A 25,110-nucleotide genomic window follows, 5' to 3' on the forward strand; every position below is an offset into this window, starting at 1 on the left:
GAGACAAATACTCATCTCAGTTGAGTGTCTTCTGAATGTGGCCAAATAGATACAGTTTGAAATACATAATTTAAGTGATTTTATTAAATAATTTTAAAACCATACATACATCTAATAGATTTAATATGGTTGTTTGTTATATTGTAGAAGGTTTGCAGAAGCATAGCTTTATTTTTACCCATTAAAATTGTATTTCTGAAAACAGCCATAAAATAAGAGTGTTCTGAACTTGGAAGTAGATGGAAGCTGATGCAATACATCTTAAGTTTGGGTTACAAACTGAGAACCGCTCATCTGGTCATGTAGAAGGCTCTCTGTCTTTTGAGTACTGCAAGGCCTTTCTTACTATGGCTCACCACTTAAGAAAATAATTTTAAAACTAGCATAGCAAGGTAAAAATGGCAAATTAATATACAGATTTGATCAGTAATTTAGATTCTTCACAGGTCTTTTTTTTAACTGTTTCTGCACTTTTCCTAATTTTATTGTTGGCATTTATCATTTTGATGATTAATACAAGTGTACACAGAAGTAAATCACAAATACGAGCAAGAGTACTGATTTAGTATTTGGACTTAAGTATTGCAGGGTAGACAGATCTTTTTTCCCCTTTTGAGTTTTCAGTTTTAATAAAATGACTTAAAAAACCTTGACACTTCAGTCAAAGTATTAAAGATCTGATTACTGGAATATATTAAAATCAGGAAGTTCCTATTTGCGACCAAATGGGAAACACTGTCAAACCATGAGTTGGTAAAACTTAAGGGTTAACCAGATGGAATTAGAATTTGTTGGAAGTCTGTCAAGCTTTAGAGAGTGGTTGTCTCCTGCTGGTGCAAAGGACCTTCCTTCCCATTTAAGTTTATTCAGCTACTTCATTTTAATGGCTAGTATGTTAAAAACCATGAAACTGGAAGTTCAAAAACAGGGAAACAGGTTCATTCATTTATTAATACCTTTCCAAAGTGTGATTAGGGTCATGAGGTAAAAATACAACAAGGATCAAGACCATGCTCGTTACGGTGAATAGAAGGTATCAGTTCAGTTTGCTAAAAATATGTGTTTGCAGCACAGAACATACCTTGGTTGTGTGTGCTGCTTAAAAACTTCTAGGGCAACTTCTGTCAAAGTAAAAGTCTTTTCTAATAGGATTGTTTCTAACTTGATCTTTACTTGGTCTTCGGTATCTGTGTAGTAAGTAGAAGGTAGTGAACTGCATTTTTATGGCATGATAGAGGTATGTGAAAAGAATCAGATGTTGAGAAAAATATGCTAAAGTAAATAAATTGCCTAAGCAAGCATGTTTAGGTAGTATATTCTTCAGTTTAGCAAAAAGTACTGAAACAACTGGTACAATGAATCCTTTAGAAAACAAACACAGAATGAAAATAAAATCATAGAGGTTTCTTGCAGATTAGAAGGAATAAATAAAATTAATCTTTTTGCATTCAATTTATTTTTATTTTCTTTTAAGTTAAAAATTGTCATGTATGTTAGAGGTTTGTTCTGTGTTTGGGAAATCAAATGTTTCTGGAGTCCACAGATAAACCAAAGAAAACTTTTGTTCATTTGCTGTCAATTTGCATTAGAATCAGTGAGCTGCCAAATCTGTTCCATGTCAAACATTACATTTCTTCTTCGAAAAGTAGTGCTAACTACAGTTGAGAGTGTTGGAAGACTTCTTGTCTTTCAGAGTAATAAGAATCTTTGTTATTTCTCAAAAAGTGCACAGAAAATGTATTGCTTGCTTTAGTTAAATACAGAATTTTGAAAACCCTGTATTTCTTTTTCCCAGGCTGTTCGCTGCTATGAATCGCTAATTTTGAAAGCTGAAGGAAAGGTCGAGTCTGATTTCTTTTGTCAGTTAGGTCACTTCAACCTCTTATTGGAAGATTATCCAAAAGGTAAGGTTTTTCACTATTTCTGATAAATGTCGTTGGGGGATTGTAATTTGGTGTAGGTGACACAATAGAATGAAAAACATTTGGGTAACTCATGGTTCTCTTGGTTTGTGCTATATTTCAAATCCTGTAAAAAAACCCCACTAAACCACAAGGCTGATGTCTTCATGAAAACAGTTGTATTTTAACTTCTCATTCTCCTTGTTTTTCAATTAAAACAAAACAAAAAAGCCCAAACCAAAACACTATTGGTTCCGGTATTAATACCAGATGTATTTAGTTTATAGAGTAGTACCACACTGCCTACTCCAGTCTTCTGGTTCATCATTACATTTGTACAAAGAGTGGAACCCAAGCCTCTAGAGGTTTCTTGTGAGAGATGGGAGACACAGGTGCATAGGACAAGAGCCTGTTGTAGTGCTCTCATGTGTGTCCAATCTCAACAGGTAAGGCTAGGCTGAAAGTGTTAATTCAAAAGCAGAGATATGCACTTAAAGTGTCTTTCGAATTCTGTTTTAAATACTGAGTAGAAGAATGCATATAGAGGTTTTGGGGGAATGGATGTGAGTTGCTGGGGAGGGGTTAGGTCACTGCTTCATGATGGCTTAAATGTTTTTTGACATCATTGCAGCCAGTGAACATAGAACCTTTTATATACTTGTGCTTTGTTTGTTGTGGGTTGGTAGAGTGCTTTTTTGGTAGTGTTGATTCCTTGCTGTGTTCCTGACCATGACATAGGGCTAGATCTTTGGCTTGTCCTGTTTCCACTTCATGTCACACTGGGTGTCAAGTCTAGAGTCTGATAGCTGCCTCCCTGCCAGTGATTGTGGGAGACAGCGGTGATCTTGCTCTACCTAGCTAATTAGAACAGGTCAGAATGTGTAATTTTTTCATGGGATGTCTTTTTTTCATTGTTACTGCTTTTTAGTTTTAATATTAATTCAGTACTGTTTGCCTCAATATAACGAAACAAACAGCACCTTCACCACGAAAATGTTTATTCCGACTTCACCTCTTTTTCAAACACACAGCATTACTGCTTTACAATTACCTTGGGATGTAGAAATAGGAAAATAAATTATAACTGATAGTAATTCAAAATCACTGCTTAGTGATTCAGGCTAGCTGTGAACCATTTCGTAATAATGTGTATATGTGTCCATTTGTTCGCTGTGTCTAACGTAGAACAATGTGAATTAGGGTTCCTGGAAGCCTAGCTCACTTTCATTTTTTAGGTGACAAATGTTTAGATTTGATACTGCTACAGAGGACTTTGCAGTTGCCTAAATTCAGTGAGTAAATTCTGAAGGCTTTGAGTGATCAAGGCATCTGTCTCTGTTGAGTATATGGGGAGCTTAGTGACCTTAGTATGCACAACTTGTACCTACATCCCATCCAACAGATGTCATGTAACCATAGGTGTTTCCAATTTGAGAGACAAGGGAAAATCTAAAGGAACATGACAATATTCTGGCTGTAGAATTTCCTGAAGAATGATCTTATGCTACAATTTTATTTGATTTTTTTTAAAGAAAATTCGAACACCCCCTCTGCAGACAACTTAACACTGTTGTTTCCGAATAGCCTAATAGAAATTGGTCTGATATGAGTACAGTATAGCTTATTGGATGTATTTTACATAGCAAAGATAGTGCAGGACTGTGGGCTGGACTGTCTCAACTCTCCTATTGAGATGGTAACAGTGAACAGTGATAGGACTGGACATTGCTATGGGTTAGAGCTGAGGTTCACTGATAAAGAGTCAGCTTTGTTCTGTGTATATGGTTTTAAGAGCAAGCATAAAAAAATACAAATGATGGCTGAAAATTCCAGCTCTCCAGAACTGTCGACAAGCATGAGCAGAACTGTGTGGGAAGAAATGTTTAGGCATTAAAAATCTGAATTAAAATACTTAGAATTTTCTTAGTTGCCTGTTTAAAATCACATCTCAGTCATGAAAGAAGTCTCAAGAAGTGGAAAAACTTTATTAATAATGAAGCATTTAAAAAAAAAAAAAGGTGTATCTGTATTTTCAAAGAAATGGGGTAGTAGTGGAAATAAAACTGGAGGATTTTTAATTGACAGGAAAAGGAAGTTGAAGGGTTGTTTTTTTTTTATTAAGTGAGGGACACGTTCTTGTTCACAACAGTTGTTGAACTGCAGTACTAAAGACTGTGAAAGTATTATGCACAATGCAGAAAGGCATGTGTTCTGTAATAATTTTACTACTGTTACTTGAAAGAAGTAGAATGCTGTTGCATTGCATAATAATTTAAAAGTAAAAATAAATGTTATTAATTCTGAAAATTGTTACTTAAAATTATCATACATTCTAATGACAATTATGGTTAAATTTTAAATGCTTGGGAACTGAAAAGTAAAGGGAGCTCTTAAATGTTTTTGATCTCAGCTAATGTATCCAGTTTTTAAGTCCTGAAGTTCTGGAAATGTGGAGTGCTGAAGCAGGATGATTTTCAGAACTCTAAATCTGTCTAGTCTGAAGTTAGTCTTGGATGAAGTTGTGGAGAAGTTAGATGTGTTTAATAAAGTGGATGAAATTAATAAAATACCACAGGATAGCAGCATGACTAATGTGGCACAACTTTTTTTTTCTTCAAAGCCTATTTATTTAATCAAATATCTTTAATAAATATGCATACCTTTGTTATAATGTTGAAAGGTATGTCTTTCTTTAATAAGGCAAAAGTGATAGTTTGGGGTTTTTTTATATCTGAGGTTAGACTGGCATATCACGGTGTTTTTTCCTAGCCTTTAAATATCCAAAGCTCATCTGCAGCTTGTAGTTTTCCCAAAATGCAGTATGTTTGAATTGCTATTGTTAGCTAAAGGGTTTGCTCTGCAGCCATGAAACTGAGCTGTCTTGTTAATTGTACTCTGCTACTGTTAGGAGAAGATCCTAGGCAAGTTACCAGCCTTTTTGCAGATTTTGAATACTGTGAGCCACTGACTTGTATTCAGGCACTTACAACCAAGGCACATTGATCCAGCTTAGCAAGTATGTTCAGGGTGTTTTATGTGCCCAGCTTTTGTGATCTTGATCATTACTGGTCGGAATTTGGTTTAATGATTTCCCAAAATGAGAACATTTGCTCTTTTTCCTTAGTAGAATTTTCTTAACTGTAATTTGATGTCTTCCTTTTTTAAAGAGGCAGCTTGTTTAAGAGCTCAGTTGTTTAACTGTCAAGAGGTTTCCAAACCTGTTGTCCCGTGGGTGTGTCTTCAGTGGCAGCCCCCATCTGCCTGTTGCTGCTTTTTGTATTGTGCTGGCACAGCTGAACATGCAGCTGTGTGGGGAACTGATCCAACTGAAAAATAACCCTGCAGAAAAAAGTGATGCAATAGACCCAGAATGTGAAGCCTTAGGTTTTCACAGAGGAGGTTGATGAGTTGTCATGGAGGCTTTTGGATGCTGGCAGCTTTGTGAATCCAGCTAGGACTTCATGGTATATAGCTGTGAACTTTTTTAGCTACTACATTCCTTGTGAGGGCCAGGATCTTACCAGAATTATTGTGCTTCTAGTCTTGGAGGAAGCTGATGCTACATCAGTAGTTGAGGATTTTTGTATTTTATTTTTTTTCCCCATGACTCTGGTACCATAAGGAGTACAGAGCGTAGTAGTCTTTAAGTTTTACATTCCAGTTGAATGCTGTTAAGTGAGCTCATGGACTCTGGCATCATCTGTGTTTCCCTTAGAGGTCTTTATATCTGTTTTGTAGAACTGTCACACATGTTGGCTGTATTTCAGCCTGTGACTTGGAGTACAGCTAACAGTTGCACAAGTGGAGACATACTTTTATCATTTGCTGCCTTGAATTTCTTTTCTATAAGCAAAATTCTTGGAAGTAGAAGTAGCTAATGCAATTAATTAATTATTTAGGAAAAACATTATTATTTACATCACAGTTACTAAAGCACAGTAAATACTGCACTTAAATAATTTTTATTGCTGTATTCAAGTAATGATCATATTTTTTATGTACTATGGCAGGAGAGTTTCAGTATTACTTTGTTTGAGAGTGCATTTTTAAAAGCACTAATATAAAAATATTGTAAGTAATTTATAACATAGTGTTAATTAGTTTTTTAAAAATTTTAGGGATAAAATTTAAAATAAAACTTAAAAAAAATCCCACCTCAGATTGTTTATTGAGGTGCTGATTTAGTAAGATACAGCCTAAAACCAAAATTTAAACACTTTGTACTAATGTTTGGTTGTAAGAACAACTCACAGATTCAACCATGTACATGTGTTCCTTTCTGCTCATAATTCCAGCTCTGTAGAGAATTTCTCTGTAGTGGTTAATGTCTTAGTCTTCTAGGACTTTGACAGAAAGCACTGTCACTAGGAAGCATTTCAATGCACTGTGTTTTGAGATACAGAGTAGTAGGAGTCATCTTAAAAATGTAATTGTAATTTTTTTAAATTGTTAATAGTTGGCAGAAATTAGGTTGCTTCTATTTAGAGCTGTTTATTTAATCTTCAGGATGCTGTTCTTACATTTTGGGCAGTTGAATTTCAGGCAGTTGAAATGATTACATGAACTTCCTATAGAAAGAAGAATGTTATCTTAGGCTTACTTTACAATGTTCTTTATAAATGGGGGAGGGAGGGCAGGGGTTAGCAACAGAAGATAGTTGTACTAGAACATAGCTGGACCATGTTTTTCTGACTGGTAGTCTGAAAATTTTCATTTTGGGCATTGTTCTGAATAAACAGTTGTTAAAAGTACTTTTGTGGAATATGCTCTTTGAAGGATATTTTTAGCATCCTGTGATGCCATTATGTTCCTTCACTGTTATTCTTAATATTTTAAGGCCTTTAAAAGATTTAATTATCTAAAGGATTTCTGTAACACTGAACTCATTGTCAAACTTGTGTATGTCTTACACATTCAGTACTAAGTCTCCTCTGCAGTTCATAGTTTGACAGGATCATGGGACAGTGAGCTTCTCACCACTTTGTTGCCATATATTTCCAGATGACTATGTCTAGTTGTTAGTAAAATTACTTAGAGGGCTACCTGGTTATTTTTCTTTCTTAAAGGTATAATGGTGTTGCCTTGGTGTATCTGCCTTAATTCTGTGTTAAAAAGAAGCAAGCTTTAGGCTTCTTTGATAATCTCTTTGGTACTTTCGGCACAAATCTCTAGAGAAAATGGAGAATAGCCTCTTACCTGAGGTCTTGGACCAAAAGACCTGAGTTGTGTTTTTCCTGCCCTGGCTCCCACAACATTTTTTTGGTCATTGACTCATTCTTTGAATTTCCTCAGCTTTTGATGTCTTTAATTTTATGGCCCAGCAGTGTTCATCTTGCTGGGTTAAAACAGTTCAGTGGATAAAACCTGCACTATGTAATAAATTGTAACCTGCATATGTTTCCTGGGCATTTAATGAGCATTTATTTTTCCTGGAAGCATTGTGATATTTAAAGCAATGCATGTACCCTTTCCTTGCTTCCCTTGTGCAGTTCTTCAGCTAATTTTCTTACTACTCATTTTCACATCAGATAAGCACTCGGAAATGTTAGTACTTGTTGAAAAACGACATCTGAAAAGAGATTTCTATTTAAGAAAGAAAGTATTGAATTACACTGAAGATGATGGAGCTTTGAGTTGTTTTAAAGTTCTCTATTCAGGGGTACATAATCAAATTAATTCTTGCTTATAACTTTTTAAAGCTCAGCAATCCAAAAGTCTGTGTTAGTCATATTTAGCCTTGCAAGGTGCCACTAGATGGTGTCAGTATCTAGTTCACTTTTTCCTTGCTCAAGCACTAAAACTTCTTCATGTTTACATCACTTTCAAAGGCCTTTTAAATTTTTCAGGTATCATAAATTAGGTTTGCTAGAGCATATCATAAATCCATCATTTTGTGACTGTGTGATTTGTTATTAGTTGTGCTAAAAATGGCAGGTATGTGGCTGTCATTCAGTCTAGACATTTTGCTCCCCATTTTCATCTCACTTGTTGTTAAGGTTATGTATTTTAGACTCTGGATATGAAGAGAAGTTGTCTATCATATTACTGAAACAATTGTGTAGTTTATAAAGTTTCACTGCTTTCTTATAAAATTAGGTAGACTAAAAAAAATAGCATATTGAAACCACATACATGGTAATTATGTAAATCTGTTTTGTATTCTCTCTGTGAAATCAAGGAGTCTTAAACAGGGATGGATAAGAAACCCAGTATCATTTCTGTCCTGATTCTGAAATGTCCTTTGACCCTGGTCATAGTAAGTGCCCCCCACTCTTGGGGGGCAATTAATAAAGGTTGTCAGTGCTGAAGTAATTGTAGATGCTGCAAAATGAGTAGTTCTGGGTGACTGTAAAAACCTGTAAGAAGAGGAAACCAGTAGACTGTGACTGAAGTCGCTGAGAGTCAGCTCTGCAGTCAGTGGTAGAATGTTACAAGACAGAGACTGAGCTGAGGAGATTACTGTCCAGTAGTTTTAATTCTTTGGGTGGAAAGATGGTGGTTTTCTTGTCAAAGTTATTTTACCTAAACTTTATTTTCATCTCCTCAAGCAGTATAGTGAATTGTGTTTGATCTGAAAAACTTTGGGGCATACATAGCCAAACCTTCCCCCACTCAGGGTAGGATGATAAATGCTGTGTCTGTCACTCAGTAGGTTGTAGGGTTTCCAAGGGTCATATAGTAAGTATTACCTGTTAGACAAATAATGTAAATTGCTAGCTTTTGGAGAGAGATATTAATAGGAAGAGTGGAAGCTGATACAATAAATAATGAAATACTGGGTAGAAGAATGGAGATAGGTAACTGTGAGCACCCTTTTAATGAGTTCTTGAGTCAGATGTCCAATATAGTTTTAGATGTCTGGATGTGGTCTCTCATCTTTGTGCTCTTAAGCGAGTTTTCTGTGGCTGACTTGATCAGTTTATTAATAGAGTTGAGAGTGAAGCAAGAAATGTCCCACTGTTGACACTCAGTCCTGTTATTTCTGAGTCTGAAGATGAATGTTCTAGATGCTGAAGAGTATTTTGGATGCTGAAAAAATAACTTGCTATATATATTTGGCCTCCAAAAATTCCATAGGTTTAAGAATTTCAGTGGCAAACTTTTAAATTGGAAAAGCTCAATAATTAATTTCTAATCAGAAGTTTGTCTGCAGAATTCTGCTATGCCTAGGTGTGATTTCAAAGCATTAATTTAGTTATGTTTAAAAAAGGGTACCTTAACTGAAACAGGGTAATTCACTTGCATCCATAAAAATGAGAGTTGACCCTATGTTGAAAGAGGGGCAGCAGTTCACAGAATTGTTTTTTAAGTAAAAAATTGTCTTGGCCTGCAATGACCAGTCTTGGATGAAAAGTAAAGGTACAAACAGTATTGGGTTTTGTTTTTGTTTGGTTGGTTTTTTGAATACTAGTAATGTGATATGTATCACAAATCACTTTCTATTCACTTTTTAATAAACCAGAGAATATAATTCCATAATTAGAATCATAGCACTGATGAAGCATAGCCTGTTTCAGATAGGCACTTGTGTAGAATTTTTGTTGCTCAGCTGACTCACCTGCTCTTTTTTCTTCTTAATCCAGACTAAAGTTTTTAATTGAAGGGGTTTGCACTAATTTCTTATAGTTATGAGGAAGAAGTTCCCTTGCTTGTAGTTCCATAATACAATTTTTTAATGAGATACACTGTTTCTACACCATAAAACTCAGAATCAATGTCTGCTCACCAGTGACTTGCTCAGGGAATAGAAGGAATGGTAGTGTTCAGATTTATGGTTCATGTTCTACTGTTCAACTGCTTTAAAACTAGTAGGTTGTTTCAGGTTTTTTTTTAAAATCTTTCTGTCATAATTTGATTTCTGTCCTCTTGTATGTGAGATTCATCTTAAGAGTTTGTTTGATTAGGGATGCTTCATGTGGGGTGTGGCAAAAAAATGCTCCCTTGAATCCCTGTTTTTCTGCTTGTTCCCTCAATCCATTTCAGCAGACCTTGGGTGCTTGTGGAGCAGATGCTTAATGTGTATGTAAAAGGGCTGGAATAAACTTTCACAAGTAACTAACTGTAAGATGAGCACTTATTAAATGCTGGAATTGTGCTTCAGTAATGGTTTCTAGTTCTCTAACTTTCATGAGGAGGAAAAGGATGTTTAGCTCCTGTGTAAGGACTCCCTTCATGATTCATTATTATCCATTTTCATCACAACACTGAGAATTTTGCATTTCATCTTCAAGAAGTTGAGGAGAAGCAGAGTACTGTTACCCTAGAAAGACTGGATGCCTAGAAGAGGTTAACGAAACCAGGAGTAGGATTGGACACTTCAGGCACTTAAGAACAGAACTGTAGTGTCTTATTTGTTCCTCTGGAGGAGTAATGTGACTTTCCTTAGATGAAGGCCTCCTTATCGTGTAAACATGAAATGTGCTTAAGCAGTCTGTGCTTTCAATGTACTTGTTTTTAATTGTAGCATGAGCCTGGAACATTAAAGCAGTCATTTCAGCTATTACTATGGGAAGGTACTGAACTTTATTGAAGAATGGAAGAGTTAGAAAAGAAAGTAATTTGCAAAATTCAGCACTCAGAGGAGAACTGGTAGAATATCATTGAGCAAAGTCTCCCCTCTTTAATATAAGAACTTTTCCCTGTAGTAAAGTAAGTGGAGGTACTAGAATTTCTCTGGGGAAGTTTATTTACTAGCAGTGATGTTAGTGTAGGCTGTTCTCCTGTGTCTCTCAGTCCTTCCTTTCCCTTCACACAGGGCTTTATTGAGTTGGAATGAGTTAACATGTTCAGATGTCTTCTGTCCCTTTTTTCAGTGCTGCTCACCCCTGTTGCATTGTCTCTGCTTGGCTAGGGAGCAGGGCTGAGCATGCTTGGGGTAGCTGGAGTTAGGAGCAAGAAGACAGGCTTGAGCTGTAGACTTCTTTGTTATACTTCTGTAAGGAATGTATCTTTTTTTTTTTTTTCCTTTTTAGGAAAAGCTGTTGATTCTCTGGGATTTTTTTGGTGGTTTTTGTTTGTTTGTTTTTTGTTTGTTGGGTTTGGTTTTGTGTGTGTTTTTTTTTGTTTGTGGGATTTAAAAAAAATTATCTTTGTTTTTAAACTGTTGGTGTTTTATAAACTTATTAGCAGTATTTTAACTGCTGTGGGGAAACATGTATTTTATGTACCCATGGTTTGTTGGATATGCTCATGTGGGTACACCTGTATATTTTAGCAGCTGAGCTGAAAATACCCTCCCTTTTATTTTCCTGGTATACATTCTTAGCATTGTAGTTAATGTTCTTTTTATTTTATTCAAATCCACTGTATAATTGACTCCAACAGTTACTTTTCTAAAAAATAATGTATCACAAGAAGTTCTCAGTTTCCTAAGTCTTGCATAATATGGTGCTGTTGACTTAAGGATTTAAAATATGCTTTAACCTTTAGGTACTACTTGAGTAAAAAAAGGACTAAATTTCCCTTCATTTAAGTGTGTTGCATTACAAAATGGTTTCATAACATGCATGTGTGTTCTCCAGTTTGGTAAAACAAAGTAATTTCTACATTCAAAACCTAATTAAGCCTTTCTGCTAAAAAGTCAGTAATACCTTGGAGAAGGTGAATCTAAGAGGAGTATTTGCGGTAGGTTATTTTGTGTTACTGTGAACATCCTTTATAGTATAATTACAGCATGTAACTGAAATATGCTTAGTCTTAACATCCTTAAACTGATATTGTTAGACTATTTTCATATCCTTCAGTTTGTACCAATCGTTTTGAGGAGGATGGTGGGCAGGAGAGCAATTGTATTCTCAAGTTTTGAAAGACTTAGCGTGATTGACTAAATTTTTCAGTGATTTAATTCATTTAAGTTGCATATAAACATTTCACATATTGCATGTTGCTAGTGTAAGGTTGATGAGTGTACTAGTTGTTTTTTTTCTACTCTGGGCTTCTAAATAAATCACAGTTTAGAGCACCAAAATTAGAAGCTGGCTTCACAAGCAGTTCCAGTGGTGAGGGGCACCTTATGAGCATGATTCAGCATGGATCAGGCATTTAAAAATATAAAGTTGAGAGTGTCCATAGACAGCAGAGTGCAAAGGTATATTCTTAAAAAGGGAAAACTCTGTGCCTTGTCATTATGTGTATGTTGTTCTTACTTCACTTAAAGAGATATTGTTAAGTGATGGAAATTAATATGTAAGGCAGGCATTGAAGGGTCATAAAATTTAGTGACATCCTTTATGCATGGTACATGCAGGAAGTGAACCTGCACATAAAGTACTTACTATGTAAATCTGTTTAGTGTTTCTAGTTTTTCAAAGCAGAGGTTGTCTTCTGGTGTTGTTTGGAAAATACATACTGTGTAGAAACTATTCTTAAGAAGCAAACACTTGAAAAATCAGAATTATGGTGTTACTGCAGTGAATTGTAATTTAAAGTTCTTAATTTTTTGATGGTCTCTAGTGCGATATTCTTATAAGAGTATAAAGCCTGTTTGCATTCCAGTCAGATGTGGCCTGTTAGCAGAAAGGCATGATGAATCACCCAGAATTTTCAGTTGGGAAGAGGGATGCAGGCATGGTGATTTGAGAAATTCTTTGCTAAGTAGAGCTAATATTCTACTGAATAGTGCTGTTCTTAACACTGTCTTCCAGGTTAGTCTTGCTATTAGATGTTGAATAAAATGTAAGCTTTTTTTTGCTTGCTATTGTTTCTGTAGTTGCTGAATGAAAGGGCATGTGAAATTGATTTCTCTTTCTATGTGCCTCCACACCAGTTCTTCAAAAATTATAGGACATAAGGGAGCATGGTGAATGAGCTACATGATTAAATTTTTAAATCTTAGAACAGCTTTGTCCAGGATAAAAATTTTTTTAAAAAGTCAAGTTATTTATATTGTTATATGTTTCCTTTAAAATATTACTTGATTTACATTTGTAAGATTAAAAATAAATATACTTTTGGGTTGACATTTCATAAACCAAAATTATAATCTTAATTAATGGATTACCCACAACAGTGTACTTATTGGGGCAGTGTTACTTTTATTAAACCATTTATCATACTAATGTTGTGTATTCTGACTCTTATGGTTTTCTATCTTTTTCTTCAAAGGAAATGCAATAAAATAAATTTAACATTAATTTTTCTTTCCTCCAGCATTATCTGCATACCAGAGGTACTACAGTTTACAATCTGACTACTGGAAGGTCTGTATATGGTAGTTTTTTGTTTATTTGTTGGCTGCTTTTTTAAAGTATTATTGTAAATTATCAAATTTCTAAAGTAGTTTAAGTTCAATATAAGTTTGGAGTATCTACCTGCAGTTACTTTTTGGCATATTAATTTGGTCTTAATGGAAATACTCACCTACATGTACAATTTGTTATAAATCTAAGTGGAAATAAATCTTGCCAACACTTGTTGAAATGGCAGATTAATTAACCTGCTAAATTTTAGATTCTTTTACTAGTGTCCTTCAGCATAGATGGATACATGTGAGTATTGAGGGAATCATAACCTCTTGAAATCTGCGCAGGCATTGGACTTGTATGTTGTTGCTTTTTATTTCCAGCGATACAAAATTTTTCAAGTCCCTTAAAAGATAACATTCTTATGCAAGACAGGAAAAAATCCTGTCAGTTTAGATGTCTTACCTGTAAGTCCATGTAGAGGTATAATGACTTCAAATTAATAAAATATAAACATTTCTCAGAGTAATTTTGTCAAAAGTAGTTTGCATTGTTGTATTGTATGAAATAATAAGAAGCTTGTGATTGAGACAGTAGATATTTGTGTGGTCTTAAGCAGCTGTTTTTCTTAATAGTGTGTTTAAGTGCATATTTCAAACATGGAGGGCTCACTCTGTAAAGACATCAGCACCATGTATAAACCAGCATTAGAGAAACATCATTTTCTGTCTTCTTTGCATTTTACAAGGACTGTAAGAGTGTTCTGAAAAATCCTGTGACAAGTTCTATTTGGGGGATGGTGGAAAGGAAGGAGGGCAGGCTAAATAAAGGGTAGATGAATGAACTGAAATAAATGTTTTCTGGCACGTGCAAGGACAGGTCCGATTGATGAGTCCTAAGAAAATTTTTCATATTGTCTTGTAAAGGCTCTGCTTCACATGTTGTACGAGTGCCATTTTTGTACCAACCCAATTTGGAGTTCAAGTACTTTTTTTAGAAATAACCCCTGTAGTTTAAAAATGGCAACTGTAAAAGCATTAATCTGTCCTTACTACTTACATGCACTGGGAGAGGTAGTTTAAGGATTGCTGTAAATGGGTGTTGAAATCAAACAATTAATTAAATATCTTTTGTAATAATTTCTGTTTTATTCTTCCCATTTCAGAATAGTTTGTGACTTGAATTGTTTTTCCTGTTTTTTTGGGTTTTTTTCCCTAATGTTTATCATTTGGAAGTGACGGTTGGTTAGCAAATTCTGGTCCTTGCATTTTCAGAGAGTATGAAATGTCAATGGTTACATGTGTTTCCATTGGTGTAGGGTATTTGAGCATGGATCAAAGTATTACCTGCAATTTAAATAAATGCAAAACCTGATTTTGTTGCAGTTCCATTTCAAGAGCATGGATGGCAGTAAAATGTGTGATGTGTGCTTGACTTAGTAAAAGCATTTTCTATTTGTATGCAATGTGCTGGTATTCTGTATTAGGAAGAAATTGTTTCCTGTGAGGATGGTGAGATGCTGGCACAGGTTACCCAGGGAGGTTGTGGCTGCCCCCTCCCTAGCAGTGTTCAAGGCCAGGTTGGATGGGGCTCTGAGCAACCTGGTCTAGTGGGAGGTGTCTCTGCCCATGCAGAATGATCTTTAAGGTCCCTTCCAACCCAAACCATTCTGGAATTCTATGATCTCAAGAGTTTTTATCATGTAGAGATTATTTCAAACTGTTCCAGCTGCAAGCACTGTTTCAATCTGATAAAAGAGTGGTTTTACTTCTACAAAGAAATGCCTACAAATACTAATTTTTCTTCAGGTTGGTTTTACCTGGGAAGGATAATATGCTACTTGATCTCAGCTATGAGCTTCATTACAAATGTGTAGTTTGTTTTTTTTTCCATAATAGTATTGGAGATATTCTTAATTTTTAAAATTTTTATATGCATTAAGAAGAGCCTGAAAGAGTCTGAAACAATTTTTTTTTTTTTTTAGTTAAAAACCTTTTTATTTAAATTTATAAAAATCACAGTTGGATCATATTTTATCTTATTAATGGATGATGAAGCTGATTTGGAGTTGGCAGTGGGAAGCAGCCCAGGGTTGATCTACAGAAAGTTATTCCACTCTTCCCTCAACTGAGAGGATTTTTGTTGGTTGGTTGGTTGGTTTTTTTTGCTATCCTTAATACCTTATGTCTCTAAGAAACAATTTAATCAAGAATATTAAGTTGGTGGTGTATTTTTGGTCACCCTTTTATGCTTTGTAGTTAACTTTTGTTCAGAGAAATACAGGTGACTGGAAAAAAAAGCAACAACCCATTCATGTTTCCTTGCTTTACTGTTATGGTTCTTTTTAAGAATTTTGTTGTTTTTTTTTCTTTATAGTTCTTACAGGGTTAGCTGTCGTCAATTAAGTTGCTAGAATTTGTGATGGTAAAGAAAAGGACAGAGAGGGTATGAAGAAAGGGTGATATTTATGAGCTGTGAGGAGAGCTGTTTGAGAGTACTGAGAAATTGATGGAGAGTCCTGAATCACATGAAGATTATTATATAAGACAGGTTTGAAACCAGGCACAAACAGACTTAGAAACTTATGCAGCACATATGAAATTACTTACTGTGCTGCAGTGCAATTTACCATGGTTGAAGTAAGTGTCCTGTATCATCTTTGTTTTATGAATAGAAAACATCTAGGAGGATTGTGAGAGATTTTAGGTTGCTTTGACTATAGTTTGGCCTCCTTACGTAATATTTTAGTCTCTAATTTTTTTACTCTACTTTGGGTTTTCACTGTTGCATGGGCTTGGTAATTGAGTTTTATTTTCATGTATTGTTTATTACAAGATATTAATTTTACTATGCAAATTATTTTCTTTCACCAAAAAACATATTTTTTTCCATAGATTTTTCTGATGGCTTGAATTCCTTACCAGGTTATTTTCAGTCAGAATTTGGTGCATGGTTACTTTCGTTGGTAATGCAGTAAGCATTTTGTTTATTCTATGTAACAAAAATAGAAAAAAAACTTTAAAAAAAAAATGTTTTGAATATATATTACAGTGACAGAAGTGAAGGTGAGGGAGAGATTAGGAAGATGATGTATTTTGCGATTTACCAGATCAATATTTCCCCCCTTCTGATGAGATATTTCCTTTCAAAGTAATACCTGTGCAGATAGTTGTGAAGGAGCTGGTTTGCATTATGCTGCATGTTCCTGAACAGACTCCTTTTTTGTAGTAATGTCTTTCAGCACCCACAGATAAAATTTTTATGCTTTTTTCCTGTAACATGTCCTTCAAAATTACTGTTTGTGCATTTTTTATTCTGTATAGGTACTGTGGTACCCTAACTGCATTTGAAAAGAAATGTATTTGACTTGAAATCTTATCAAGTAAATATCTCAACTTGGATAAAAGCTGAGGTAGAGTTCTTGCATTCAAGTAGTTTTCTCAATGTTACTTCTTCTTATGATCCTATACTAAAATAAATCTTCCCTTCTGTGCAAAATACTTCATTCTGATTTCTTTTTAAAACTCCTCTGTGTCAACATACTGGAGGAGGTGAGGAGGACTGTGGGGGATGATGAGAGAGGAAGGGCAGTTCAGGAGAGGGAGGCAACAACTAGAAATTCAGTTCATAGATTTTCGTGCTACCAAGAAAATAAAGGTATCAAGTGTGTCTGCCATGGTTATCAGGTTTGACATATTCTGAGGAGGCAGGATTAGAAGCTCAGCATGAAGTAACGTATTAGTCATTTTATGCAAACATGATGGATCCAAAGAAATATCTGGCACCTGGAAAAAGTTATTTTAATAATCTCATGTGGTTGTATTATAATGCAGTTCATCATACTGAACTCTTATATAATGTCTGGGTTTGTGTACGGTTGTCCTAGCAGAAGTTTTCCTACATGAGTGAATTGAGTGTATATAAGTGTAAAACATTTGGTTCCATTGCACTGACGTGGTTGCCCAGAGCAGGGGAGACCTTAGAAACCTTCCTCCACAAATGTGGGACTGCAAGAGGTTTCAGTGCCCACTAGAGTGATTCCTGGTTGGGTTTCCTAGAAGAGTCTGGTTGTCCTGTATTTTGATTACATCTCCTCTGCTTTGGAATGACACTGCTACTGTAGTCATTGTGTGGTTTAGTAATCTTGATTAAAGAATATTTGTGGTCTGTTGCAGGTAAGCAAGTATTTACATATGTCTGTTAGAAATTGTGTGCCTGTAGTTGTTGCGACACTGAATTTGAATAAACAAAACTTTTTGGTATGGTTATATTAGTTAGCAGCAAGCTCCCATATGCTGATTCTCTGCAGTGTTTCCATGAACAATCTATTACTGACATCCCTCTGGTTGGGGAATGAACATGTAGCTTTCTAGACTGTAGTCTAGACATAAGTAGCTTTTTAGTTTTTAGTCAGCTCCAGAGGATTGCAAACAAGTTATGAGGAGCATGAGAACAGCACTAGCATTGAACCTTACTCTACCTGCATTTATCTAAAAGAAGACTCTTTTCTATGGACTAGGATGCTGGAACTTAGGTTGAGAATGCCTTACAAAGAAAACAAACCTCAGTTTATTCAGTTATACTCAACCATAATGTCTCTTTATAGAGAAGTCCTTGGAGTAGTTCAACCAGAAAATCTGATTGTTCCTTGAAATGTTTGAGTAGCAATTAATTAGTGAGTTACATCCTCGAACATCAATTTCGACTTAGACTCCTTGTTAGGTGTTGACTTTGTTTGGAAAGTAGCCTAGAAAAAAGTAAATCTGTCAGGCAGTCTTTATCCTTGTAATGAAAATTGTCCTGATCACCTGTCTTTTTAATAGATATGTTATTTATGTGGTCAGGGCTCTAAAGAAGTTTAGTAAACTCCAAGGAGGATTTTCGAAAGCCTACTTCTGTGTTCCAATAGATTTTAAGAATTTGCGTGTAAGTATGATACAAACTGAATTTACAGTTGCAAGGCTGTACAGTAGAAGACTGGTCTAATTTTAAAAAAAAAGGAAATGAATTGCACAGTTCTTTTGCAGTAAGGTAAGGTATCAGTCTAGTTCTGGAAGGCAGCTCACTCAAGTGCTTTTTAGAAATTTAATTTTAGCTACATGTTTGCAAATAACAGAAGTTCCTTTTACTTCTCCTGGATAGTCTTTATAAAACTGAGGAGAATCTAAAACCATACAGAGGTAATAGGGGAAAAAAACCCAACAACTCAAACCCTTCTAGTTGTCTTAGAAGCCCAGGAAAATGCAACTGTGTAGATGTGTTGTAGTCACGGAAGAAGAATGTGATCTGAGTCTGTGCTGAGTTGTTGGTTTGTTACAGCAAGCAAGTTTGTAATGTTTCTTGTTACACAGGCATAAAGTGTTATTCAGTCCAAGGTATTCTTTTACAATACTTTTTTATAATTAAACCTATATAGAAATGTTACAACTAGCATTCTTAAACTGAAGACTAAAACAATTAGTAATAAGGGGTTTTTTTTCCCCAAAAAAAACTTAAATAACAAAAGACCATGAATGTTTGATTTTAAATGTGACCTGTTTGTTGTTTTAATATTTGTATGCAGCTTCTTGTAATCTCTCTACCTTTTCCATTTTGGTAGGCCAAATGTCTGTTTTCTTGGTATGTTTTCTTAATGCTATAAAATTGGAAAACAAATTAAAAATGTTAATGCTTTTATTGTGTATGTTTTGCTGTCTTTTTCTCTAGACTGTAAGTCTATTTTCCCCTTTTTAAATAGTTGGACAAAAAGCAATTACTAGACATACTGGTAACAGCAAATAAGAGAACATTTTGCACCTTAGAGGATCTGTTATAAGGCATCAATTTTCCACTTCATTGAATCACAACTGTTTTATTTTCTGCAGTAACCTCCAAATACCAAGTGGTGGTTTTAAACAGAATTCATCAAAACTTCCATTATTTTTTTTTTAATTGGAAATAAATGCTTAGTTAAATTGAAACAGTACAGTGGCATAGGATCAAAATTGCTGAAGCAGACACCTTCCAGAAATGAAAGTTGGAGAAGGCAGTTTGGTGATTCATGAATGCTGCTTTTATATTCAAGTCCTTAATTTTTGGAAGTGTTTTTTAAGAGAGCAGATATCCCATATAATGCTACAGATATCCCCATAGGAGTCCTCAGCGATAAAAATTTTTAAATGATGCCAGAAGTCTTTAATATAAATTATTGCCACGTAGCAATACAAGGCATGTACAGGAAAAGCAGAAAGACAAAAACTTGATCAGTGAAGATTTAATCAGGGAAGCACTTAGGAGAAGACTTGATCAGGAAAGCAAGTTTCAGAAATCCTCAGTGAATGTGAAATGCATTACAGAATCAATTGGGAAATAAGGTACGTGACATTAAGATGGGTAAGGTGGAAGCTTGCAATTTAGAATATACTTGCTAAATAAAATCAAAATTATAGAATAAGAATGGAACAAATAGAAATTTCAGAGAAAATGGAGAATAGGGAAGTGAAAAATAAACCAGAAATTGAATAAAGATTCAGCAGCTCTGAAAGGCATTAGGAAGGGAGGTATTATTAATACCATCTGTATGCCCTTTACTTCTGTCTGAAAATACAACGGTCATCAGCGCAGTATGTGGGATTCTGTATCATTCCTCACTTTTGACTAAAACAACCATTTTTACATTGTAATCCTTTCACTTAAAGGATTTTGACAAAAGTATTCTGGTCATGTTCTGAGAAGTTATGCAACATAACTTTTTCAAGACCTGATGTAGACTAAGAGGGAGAGAGAAGCATGATATTATATATGTTGTGGAACAGCAAATACAAAATAGAGATAAGTTTGACAGGAATGTCCTAATTTTTTAGTACTGAAGACAGTAGGTCATCATAATGGGGATAAAAGGCATTGTTACGGGATTTAATGGGATTAACATTTTCAGGAGACTTTGTTGTTCAAGCAATCTGGAGATAGAGACTGACTCTGATACGCCATGTTAGTATAGGATGACAAGGTTTTATGTCCAGAAAAAGAAAATGAGGGGAGGGAGAAAGTTGAGAGAAAAAACTGTTAAGATCAAGTGAGACCAAACAAATAATAGGAGGAAGAGGAAAGTGTGACTAGTGGAAGAATCACAAGGAATGGTGGAAGGAAAATTGTAGCCCTACTGAGAATTTGAACATAAAGAAAATGAGAGAAATAAATACATACTTCAGGGCTGGAGCATATGGGGAGAAGGGAGGAAGGTATATATAGAATAATACAGGAATGGATAGTGGGAGGTCTGAAATGAGGCTTGCCAGCTTTCTCCCCAACAATTTTTGTCTCATAAATTCACCAGCGTGATGGGAGAGATTTAATAAAAACAACAACAAACTGCAACAAAAACCCCAAGAAACAACCAACAACAAAACAAAATACTGAATAAAAAATAAAAATAAAAATTGAAGGAAGTTGGTAATTCTTAAGGTGAAGAGCACAGTATCGTTCTCTGTCAAAGGACCAGAATGTCTTCTGTTTTGAGGAAGGCAGAAGAAGGTAGAGAGTGAAGCACTCTTGAGGATCACATGGGGAGCTAGATAACTAGATAATAAAATTTCAATATGTTTAGAGTGGAGAAAGTTACAGTAATGGGGCTTCAGTTGCTAAAAATTAACTTTTGTCCTGAGAGGCCAGAGAGACTGGAGAGTCCATAAAATCATAGAATCATAGAATCCTAGGGGTTGGAAGGGACCTTGAAAGATCATCTAGTCCAACACCCCTGCCAGAGCAGGGTCACCTAGAGTACATCACATAGGAACGCATCCAGGTGGGTTTTGAATGTCTCCAGTGAAGGAGACTCCACAACCTCCCTGGGCAGCCTGTTCCAGTGCTCTGTCACTCTCACAGTAAAAAAAATTTTTTGGATATTCACCTTGAACCTCCTATGCTCCAATTTACACCCATTACCCCTTGTCCTATCACTGGTCATCACTGAGAAAAGCCTAACTCTGTCCCCCTGACACTCACCCCTTACATATTTGTAAACATTGATGAGGTCACCCCTCAGTCTCCTTTTCTCCAAGCTAAAGAGACCCAGCTCCCTCAGCCTTTCCTCATAAGGGAGATGTTCCACTCCCTTAATCATCTTTGTAGCTCTGCGCTGGACTCTTTCGAGCAGTTCCCTGTCCTTCTTGAACTGAGGGGCCCAGAACTGGACACAATACTCCAGATGTGGCCTCACCAATGCAGAATAGAGGAGAAGGAGAACCTCTCTTGACCTACTAACCACACCCTTTCTAATGCACCCCAGGATGCCATTGGCCTTCTTGGCCACAAGGGCACATTGCTGGCTCATGGTCATCCTCCTGTCTACCAGGACCCCCAGGTCTCTTTCACCTACACTACTCTCCAGCAGCTCAGCCCCCAACCTGTACTGGGACATGGTGTTGTTCTTCCCCAAATGTAAAACTCTGCACTTATTCTATATATTCTATATATATATAATATATTCTATATATTCTATAACAAGAGGAGGAGTGAATTAAGATGACAGAAACTTGTCTCTTATTAAACAAAGAAGATTTTTAATGTTTGCTGCTGTTACTGCAGCTGGTGGTAACTATTTTTTGACACAAAAGACAAGTTTTACAGGAAATCACAACAAAGGATCTAGCAATTGTGCAGTCTTTTACTGAACTGCTGATGAAAAATACCCAAGGACATATTTTCCATTATATTTAATTTTTGGGGGTGCAGTGGGTAAGAGGGAGTAATTCTGCTGGTGACGACTTGTCACTTTGATCCTATGATACACTGGCAAAATAAAAAGTGTGTTGGGGGAAAGAGGATACAACATCATCAAAGGTAATTTTAAAGAAAAGCCATTAAAAAACCTACAACAAAACCCACAGCTAGCAGTATCTGTTCCTGCAAAGATTAATACATTTGGATGATGAACTTGTCCCTTCGTTGTGTCAGGATAGATAGTAATTGCATGTGAGAAGATACTTGAAAAGCTAGAGAAGTTGTTAAAAGAAGACCTAAAAGAAATTTGTAGTATAAAGGCTGCTAAATTAATCTCTCTTCTTTATCAAAATACTTGGTAACTTTGGTAACACTGTAAATTAGGTTATTTCAGCATCCCATAGGTGTGATCAGTTAGCATGGTTGCTCAGGGATATTAAAAAAATCTGGATTCTTATGTGCAAACCACATTTATTCTGCCTCCCAGGAGTAAAGGAATAATATGTACGCTTTCAGGATATTTCAGAGAAAATTATTAGAGTCTGGAATGCTGAAAATGTAATGACAGTTTTGTTACCTGTAATGCTTGGTCATCTATAAAATACAGAAAAAATACAGGAAATTAATAACGGGTTTTGGGTTTCTGAAAAAGATCATTTAATATTAGATGCTAAGGATAAATGTTGTTTCTAAATCACTAAAGCAGACAAACTGAAAGAAGTACACATTTTTTTTCCCTAAAACCTATTTTTTAAATGAATGCCACCTAGAAAGCTAAGGAGAAAATGTGTTGGATTTTATGCTAATAAGTAAGAGTAAAGCACAACTGATCCCTAGATAGAAAAGAGGATGCATTCAATTATCCAAGTATTTCTTACAGGGTAATAAATCTTAGAACTTACACAGTTTTGGATTTTGTGTATTCTGTGGGGTGTGTGTCTAAAATTCTTTGCCACTGGTGGCTAAAACAGAATTCTTGGGTACCTTACGATGGAGAAAGAAGCAGATACTTGTTTTTCCTATAGTTAATGCAGACAAATAATGCAGCATGTCCAATTTTGTGTACAGTAAAATTGTACTAGGTTCTAATAACTCTCTTAATAGATTATTTATATAATGAAATTATGACAGGAGGGCATAATCTCCCTTCTTGAAAGGAATTAACAGTAGGTGTAAAATCTTAGCAAGAATGAGAGTGACCAGTTAACTAATACATTTTGACATGTTGCTTTTGGCCTCCAGATAAATTTGAGAAATTGTCTCTTTTTTACATCTCTCTGTTAACTGTTATTATACAAAAGAAAGGAATCCCCCGCTGCACATATGAAACCATTTACCTGTTTGGGTCACAACAAGCATTAGGTATTTTTATAGGTGTCACTGTTTGATTCAGGTTCAACAATAATGCTCTCAATCCCCTCCAACTCAGGTAGGGAAGGAGAGAGGGAATGAGAGAGACTTGGCTGGATTGAAAACTAAACTGCGCAGCTTTAATTAAACATTAACGATATAAGAAAATATATACAATTATATACATATATGTTCAGATATATGCAAAAGCCTTTCACCTCCCCCCCCACCCCCAGCAACTCCCAGAGCACTCTCCTGAGCTGGGAACAGTCCTGAGAAGTCCCAGAGCTGCTGGAGAAACTGTGGAGTTATGAGGGTCAGGAGAGCTCAAGCTTAGGGATCAGCCATGGACGGAAGAGAGGGAAGAAGAAGCAGAAAGGAAGTTGTCTTCTGTGATATCTGACCTTCCTCTGAGCTTACATAGATATATGGAATGGAATATCTCTGGCCAATTTTGCTGTCTAACTCAGCCTCCTACGGAGGGGTCACAAATCTCCCCATAGTGTCTGAGCCAGCAGAGTGAAGGTGCAACCTTAGAGCCCTAGCAGTTAGAAAAACATTCCAGCTGTTATGAGCCCAAGCTAGAACTCTCTCCTACTAGATAAAACGAAGCTTACTGAAAAGGAAAAAAAAAAAAATCAGTAAAAGGAAAAGTGGCTTCATCCTGGCTCAGGTGAGGACAAGAGGGCATGTATGTTGCTATTCGATTAGAAATATCTTGCATTTGCACTTAATTAGTGTATTTTCATTCATTAATGGATTGAGAGCAGCACTGAGAAGGACTTGGGGTTATTGGCTGATGAAAAGCTCAGCATGAGTCAGCAATGTCTGCTTGCAGACCAGAAAGCTAAACATGTCCCGGACTGCATTAAAAGAAGTGTGGTCAGCAGGTCAAGGGAGGTGGTTCTGCCTTTCTCCTCTGCTCTCCAGAGACCCCACCTGGAGTGTCGTGTCCAGCTCTGGAGCCCCCAACACATGGACGTCTGTTGGAGTGAATCCAGAGGAGGGCCATGAAAGTGAACAGAGGGTTGGAGCACATCTCAAGACAGGCTGAGAGAGTTGGGTTGTTCAGTCTGGAGAAGAGAAGGCTCCAAGTAGATCTTAGCAGCTGTCCAGTACATAAGTGGGCTTACAGGAAAGCTGGGGAGGGACTGAGAAAGCAGGGTGGACCCTGGGAAAACAGGGTGTGTGGTGATAGAATGAGGGGGAATGGCTTTAAACTGTAAGAGGGGAGATTTGGGTGAGATATTAGGAAGAAATTGTTTCCTGTGAGAGTGGTGAGACCCTGGCACAGGTTGCCCGGGGAAGTTGTGGCTACCCCCTCCCTGGCAATGTTCAAGGTGAGATTGGATGGGGCTTTGAGCAGCCTGATCTAGAGGGAGGTGTCCCTGCCCATGATAGGGGGATTGGAACTAGATGATCTTTAGGGTCCCTTCTAACTCAAACCATTTTATGAATTGATGATTAAGCCTCTCATCCTTTTTAATAAATTAATTTATAAGATCTCAAAACTCTGGAAAATCTGTAATATACTCAGAGTGTTAATGGTAGAAGAAGAGAGAATATGCTTTGGGGAGAAGCTTTGCTTGGATGACAAGAAGATGACAAGGAGATCTTGGAGGAAACACTTGCCCCTCACCCTAGTCATTCTGCTTCTAAATAATATATTTTCTAATGGTGATGTTTCACCCTGGAAATTGAGCACGAATGCTTTTCTTCTGCTCCTGGATGTATGAACTTTGCCTAGGAAGTCCAGATACTTTGGGTGGAAATAACAGAAATGTCATCAGGATTGATGGTGAAGTCTCTTCAGAGAAGCTTTTCATGCATGTTGGGTTCACCTATTGCAGAAGTTTCCTTTGTGCGGAATGAAAAACTGTGTCTGTCATCTGCTAGTACTTTAGCATGCTTCCTTTCTTCAGTCGCTGTGACAAGAATGTAGAATGCTAAAATATGAGACATGCTGAATTGTAGCAATG

The 25,110-nt window shown here is 36.1% G+C and overlaps 1 protein-coding gene across 5 annotated transcripts in view; it reads left to right on the plus strand.

The window, feature by feature from the left end:
• The first annotated feature begins 1,798 nt into the window (after positions 1-1,798).
• KDM6A (lysine (K)-specific demethylase 6A) overlaps positions 1,799-25,110 on the plus strand; it is a 129,175-nt gene continuing 105,863 nt past the window's right edge. For 3 of the 5 annotated variants that reach the window (XM_009997882.1, XM_009997866.1, XM_009997898.1), the window contains exons 1-2: positions 1,800-1,904; positions 13,050-13,099. The gene's annotated coding sequence lies outside the window, so the exon portion shown is untranslated. Of the gene's footprint in view, positions 1,905-13,049; positions 13,100-25,110 lie in introns of all 5 variants that reach the window. The other 2 variants (XM_009997874.1, XM_009997890.1) reach the window with 1 other exon arrangement.

Source organism: Chaetura pelagica, unplaced genomic scaffold (genome assembly GCF_000747805.2).
Source record: "Chaetura pelagica isolate M959 unplaced genomic scaffold, ChaPel_1.0 scaffold360, whole genome shotgun sequence".
Taxonomy (NCBI): Eukaryota; Metazoa; Chordata; class Aves; order Apodiformes; family Apodidae; genus Chaetura; species Chaetura pelagica.